The sequence below is a fragment of the Dipodomys spectabilis genome, unplaced genomic scaffold (genome assembly GCF_019054845.1).
Source record: "Dipodomys spectabilis isolate Male_0828 unplaced genomic scaffold, ASM1905484v1 ptg000114l, whole genome shotgun sequence".
NCBI lineage: Eukaryota > Metazoa > Chordata > Mammalia > Rodentia > Heteromyidae > Dipodomys > Dipodomys spectabilis.
In genome coordinates, this window is record NW_024870791.1 from 78,597 (window position 1) to 85,215 (window position 6,619).

At 34.4% G+C, this 6,619-nt stretch overlaps 1 pseudogene; it reads right to left on the reverse strand.

Annotated features, from left to right (window-relative positions):
- Window positions 1–2,293: 2,293 nt before the first annotated feature.
- Window positions 2,294–2,389, reverse strand: LOC122114957 (annotated as a pseudogene).
- Between the last annotated feature and the right edge of the window lie 4,230 nt (window positions 2,390–6,619).

Consider the following 6,619-nt stretch of genomic DNA (forward strand, 5'->3'; position numbering starts at 1 on the left):
AAAAAAAGTTCAGAATCATGCTTCCACTTACACTGGAAGCATGATTGGCCTGACTTCTCTAGCTACTTTCCTAGCCTGGACCTATTCCTTCACTGTACAGGAAAAGTGGGATTCAATTGATTTCAGTCAGATCTGTTACTAGAATTATCAAGGATTTAGATTCTTATCTGTAATTTGGTCAAAGATGTTTCTCTCTATGTAGGCTACTAAAAATGTATTTACTAATTTCAAGTAAATACATACATTCTATTCCCATCATTTAAAAAAAAATTTTTTGCTTGCTGAATAAATTGATCAGAGGCATGGATTTTGTTGCTAACTAGGTCATTGCACATCTCTCTTCCTCTCTCCTTCATGGTTCTCATAGATAATATGATTGCTCCATAATTATCCTAATTTATTTTGCTTTTATATTTTTGGTTGCATCATTTCATTTTCTGCTCTGCCATTCCCCAAATCATTTATACAGAAGGCATTATTTCATACTTTCTCATTCCTAGAAGGAGCTGCACATGAAGACACCACTGGTCCTCATTTTCAGTCTTTACCTTTGAATACGGTGTAACATCTTTCCTCTGCTCTCCATCAATTCCCTACACCCTAGTTAGAATAATTTTGAATAGAAAAATGGAAAAAGAGAAAATAAATCATGGTTAAAAACATAAGCAAGAATTCACCAGATATTTCTGACCAGTTCTACCAATGTGAATTATTAGGGAAATACATGGACACCTCATTCCCACTGGGAAATACATGGACACCTCATTCCCACTGGTATCAAAGTCTCTGGTTAGGCAATTCTGATGAAGATGAAGAAAAGGATGAAAAAGTAAGGAATGGTATCAATTACAAGAAAAAAATGGAGAAGGATCCAAACAAATTTCTTTGGGCTGCTGAAAATGATCGGCTTACTACAGTGCAGAGACTACTTCAAAATGGCCACTCATGTGAATACTAGGGATGACAATGTGTATACCCCTCTTCACCGGGAAGCCTACAGTGGACACTTAGACATTATCCGTGAGTTGGTGGCTCAAGAGGAACATACAATAACTGTAGATGCCTGGACACCCCTGCACAGTGCATATATGTGGAATAATACCAGAGTGGCTTCTTTTTTACTTCATCATGATGCAGATACCAATGACAAAACTAAAGGCCTCTTGTCCCCCTTGCTGCTGAGAATTGAGATAGCAAAGATATTCTGGATCTCCTCCTGTTGAACCATTATGTCAATCCAGGCCTGAAGAACAACTTGGAAGAAACTGCATTTGATATTGCCAAAAGGATAAATATGTATCACTACCGCTTGGAAGTTGTGGAAGGCTTTACGAATTGTTCTTCTAAGTTCTAATAGTTCAGTTAAGTTTCTTAAATTTCAAAAATGCCAATCCGTCCTTTGTGTCCATACAAAATATTTTCACAATACAAATAACAGCAATCAATATCTTGTTTTGTGGGGTTTTTTTTGGTCAGTCGTGGGGCTTGAACTCTGGGCTTGGGCTCTATCCCTGCACTCTTCAGCTCAAGGAGAGCTCTCTAGCGCTTGAGCCACAGCTCCACATCTGGTTTTCTAGTGGTTTATTTGACAAAAGAGTCTTATCGACTCTCCTGCCCGTGCTTTTAACTGTGATGCTCAGATTTCAGTCTTCTGAGTAGCTAGGATTATAGGCGTGAGCCTCCAGCGCCCAGCAACAGCGATATCTTACTGTAAAAATTAATGGATTCCGTGGAATTCTTCCAAGTGAATTGCCTGCCTTTGATGTCAAAATGTATTCAAGAGTTTTTGTATACATCTATAATGAGTTCTGCAGAGTGTGTGATTTCTTAATCAGAAAGAATTTTCTTACCTGTTGAAATCAGTAGTACAGAAACTAAAGTATTTCTGATGCTTGGCTGGAAAAGTATATTTTAAAATATTCTACATTCTATGTTTGTATAATGCCTATAATCTATTTTATCCTCTCCTAGGTATACTCTGAATTCTACATTGTTTTATAATATATAGGTTCATTATTGTGTCCTTTCAGATTGCATTCCATATAGAAACAGTTTAAGATTCCTTTTTTTCCTAGGTCCTTATAGTATTATATTTCTTTGGGATAAAATGTCAAAGTTGTATAATTTCAAAAGTTTTGTAAAGTTTATGGTACATAAAGGCTTTTCTAGTGTGAAGATTTAATACACTGATGTCAAACTAACTTTTAATTATATGAATTACGTGTATTGATACACTTGTAATTTTGTAATCAAGTTTTTAATAACTTTTTTCATTTCTTGTATCTGTAGAATGAAAAATATGGAATATTCACAAATTTTCATATCATCCTTGTGCAAGTGCCATGTTAATCTCTGTATTTTAATTTGGGTATATGTGCTACAGAAGCATGTAGTATCCTCTAAATTTAAGTAGTTAATGAGTCAAACTTTATACAGGCGTATATCCTTGGTTGCCTAACAATGCTATTGATCTTATTTCCCTAAAATTCTGTGAATATTGGAAAAAAATTATATTGTTCAGTGGATTGCTCACATACGCAATTTTTTTATCCGTGACAATTTTAAGTCTTTTTAATGTGGGATTTAATTGTACTTTCAAGTATTTATATATAGGTCCAAAGGTGATGGCTTTTTCAAGTACTTATTTATCCAACTGAGCATTGTGGAGCTAATGGATTCAAAGTAAGCCTTGCGTAAGAGCTACTTCTAAACTTCTACAACTGAAATTTTCCAAATGAGGTCTTACTGACACAAATGTTTACCTGGTCCTTTACTCTTCTTCCCTGTAGGAACAGACCAACCAGAATATCTTACCCTGATAGTATAGATTATATTACTTGAACAAAATTAATCTTAGTTACAAGGTATCATAGAGAGAGGAACAGTTCAGACAGAACTTTTCATACTAAAATATAATTAATCAAAATATAATTGTTTATAATACCTACCATTTCAAAAGTAGCTAAAGCCAAGAAGGTGAAAAAATTGTTCATATGCATGATGACCTAATGTCCTGGCCTGTCTATCATCCAACCAGGCAGGAACTTACACTGCTGCCTTTCTATAACCAAATATTTTCATAGTTGCAGGAGGAGTCCATATGTTTCTCCTCAATATTAGGCTTTAAATTGATAATGTATTAATCATAATATTTCCTCTTACCTCCAGGCTGTAAATCTACAAGTGGTAAAGCTTTAGGTCTAACTCTATCAAACACTGAGGTAGAGATAATGCAATAATACTTTAAAACAGAGTTGCCTTTGATACACTAACTACAACAGAACAATGTAAAACACGTGCCTTTTCATTATGTTATATATTATTATATATTTTATATTTATATGTGCTGATTTTTTATTTCACACAGTGAAACTTACTAGAATTAGTTGATAATTTGACAAATATATTGATATTTATTTATTCCAATAAAGAGAATTGGAATGTAAATAATTAGGTTTAGAATATATATTAGAATATAAAAAAATAGTGCAATGTCTTCGGCATAAACTTGTGATACCTTCTAAGTGTTCTTGGTCTTCTGAATTCACAGGGTAAAAAAACAATGTTGTTTTCCTCTAATCTATAAGGGATTTTACTCTGCTGCTCTAGTTATTGTTTTAACTCATTATTCCCAAACTGTTTTTCTCCATATTTCTGAAGCATTCCTACTGATTATGGCCAAATTTTGCTGATATGATGTCTAAAAAAATATTATTATTCTGCAGGACCCGTGGGTCCTAGGATCCCAGGTTCCAGTTACCTGCATCATCAGATAATAGTCGCAAAACTTCTCACCTAGGCCTATGTAACATGCCAACAGAAAGTAATTGAAGACCCATCTCAATTTCTCATTTCCTATATTTCAGGACCCCAATTCCTCAAGATGAAGAAATTAGCAGTAAGCAATTTTATAATGCAAGGCAACTTAAAATAGAGGCTGAGATCACAAACTCTGAGAGAAAGTACTGTAATTCAAACTTTCAATTTACAGATGACAAGCCCATATGAGTGAACAAGATCACGAAGTGTCATAAGATTATTTTTAATATCCCTCCCCTATGATTAATGAAATATTTCAATCCAGCATAAGTGGGCAAAAAAATAGTTCCTGGAAGGCTAGATCCTTAATTGGTTTAACAAGTCCCTGAAAACTTAACTTAGAGGTCAAATTTAATTCAGAAAAACATTAATTGAGAAAACCCTTAGTGATTCAAAATATTGGTACTTCAGTAAAACTTGGTTCTCTGGTATAAAAATGTTGTCATTCTCAAACCAATGATAACCTACATTTAATCTCCTGAAAATATATTCCTTTTCAAATAAGCTTTTTAATATCACATTTGCCAAAATAACATTTGACAAGTAGATGATAACTAGGGACATTACAAGTGTTTCAAGTGTATGGAGAAAGTTACAATAGAGTTGATTTATTTACCCACCACTAATTCCAAACAGGTTCAACCATTCATTAAAGTGGAGAAAGAGTACCACCCACCATTGTGTTGTTCACTAGGTGCCTTCCAGAAATGTGTTAAGTAGATCAGCATCCCATATTTCAAACCCAAACATTAGCACATAAAGAAAATTTCATTACTTAATAAGGTACATTTAATTAATTAATTAATTTTATTTATTTTTTATTTTGAAAATACTGTACAGAAGGGTTACAATTACATGGGCAAGATAATGAATGCATTTCTTTTTTTTTTTTTTTTTGGTCCAGTCGTGGGGCTTGAACTCTGGGCCTGAGCGCTGTCCCTCAGCTCTTCAGCTCAAGGCTAGCGCTCTACCACTTGAGCCACAGCGCAACTTCCGGCTTTTTTCTTTTTGCTTATGTGGTGCTGAGGAATCGAACCCAGGGCCTCGAGCATGCAAGGCAAGCGCTCTACCACTGAGCCACCTTCCCAGCCCATGAGTGCATTTCTTATCAAGCATTGTAGCCTCCTCCTTTGTTTCCCCATCCCATCCCTTTCCATCCTTCCCCTACCACGCCCAGACCTCCCCGCCACCCTCCCCCCCCAACTAAATTTGTAAAGTTCGTTTTCGACATAAGGATTTGTACTTCTCATTGTTGCGACGGGTCCAACTGTATCGTTATTTAAACGACTTGTTTTCCCCCCTCTACAAATTATACCGACATCAAATACAGTGAAAGCGGTGGTTACTCTGTGGGGGGAGGGATATACAAAGCAACAAAGAAATAAACTTATAAATGCATTAGAAACAATCACATGAAAAATAAACATTTGAATACATATCTTAGGGTTCTTTTCCCTAACATCACCAATAAGGTACATTTTAAAAAGTCACAAATATTTGCCTCATCATATGTTCTTTTATGTTTTCCTTATCTGTCCAATGTAGTAAGAAATATGACTTTAATTCTTTAATATGATATTCATCATAGATATGACAAACATAAAATCTATCTTGTATTTCTATCATATTTATCTATAGTAGTAAATTTTAGTTTTCTTGTTTTTCCAAAACTTATAGGTAGTAGAAAATATTTTCCCATGTAAAATAAATTAATCACACCATTGTACAAGGGCATTTATAAAAATTGGTAGTTAGGAATATATTCTAAGCCATTTTTAAACTTTCTTGTTGACTAAAATTAATCATACAAATGGATGAGAATTAAATTATGTTTAGGTGCTTTACGTCTCCAGCCTTTAAATTGTTATTGCAGATGAATAAGTTATTTAAATCTAAGCTGACACCAGTTCAAGTATATGCAGGATTGTAACTCCATGGAATGTATATTAACCTTTCAAAGTATTAACAGACAGTTTAACAGAATGACTAACAGGAAGTTGAAACCAGAGAGTACGCAATGTACACATGTGATGAAGGCAGTGCAAAATCGGAAATAAATCTTGGAATAGGCGTTAGTTGAGAATCATAAGAGTGACTCTGACCTAGGTGCATTGGACAATTAGATGGATATATTTAATTGTAACACACTTGCACAATCTTTTGTAATTCAGTTAAAAACCACAACCAAAACAAAAACACACAAAAATCACAACCAAACAGCAATCTCTAGAGAGTATGAATATGACCTCTCAAAATTTTAAGCAGTTTATGAAGAGCAGTCTAAAGAGGGCAGTTTGGGGTAGGGGAGAATTTTGAACAAATTTAAATAGTTTGTCTAAGGTTATAAATCACATACATCTGCTGCAAATGTTATCTTTCTTCTGTGAGTTCTCTTTGTCTAACTAGATACTCTAGTCCTGAGACACACTTGATAGCTTGTGAAGGTAGAATGGAAGAAATAAGATCAAGAACCCATTACTCCAAATGTTTTGGCCTCCCTCCACTGCAGAAGCCAATACGCTTAACTAGTGCTTCTAAGAACGTGTTTTCTTACCTTTTCCATTTTCTAAATTCTTTGCCAAACCCGAAATTTTTTAGCTTATGTAATAAGAGATTTGTTCACTATCTCATGTTAATAAGGATTTTATTTTTTGTGAGCCACTTAGAACTGTGAAATCATTTGTTTGAAGTATCCAATCAGTTATTTTTTCTGTGTTTCACTGCTTCACATGCAAAGATATTGTGGAACGTGTTACAAACAGAGAAGTGTAAACCCAATACCTTCTTTCATTGTGGAGGG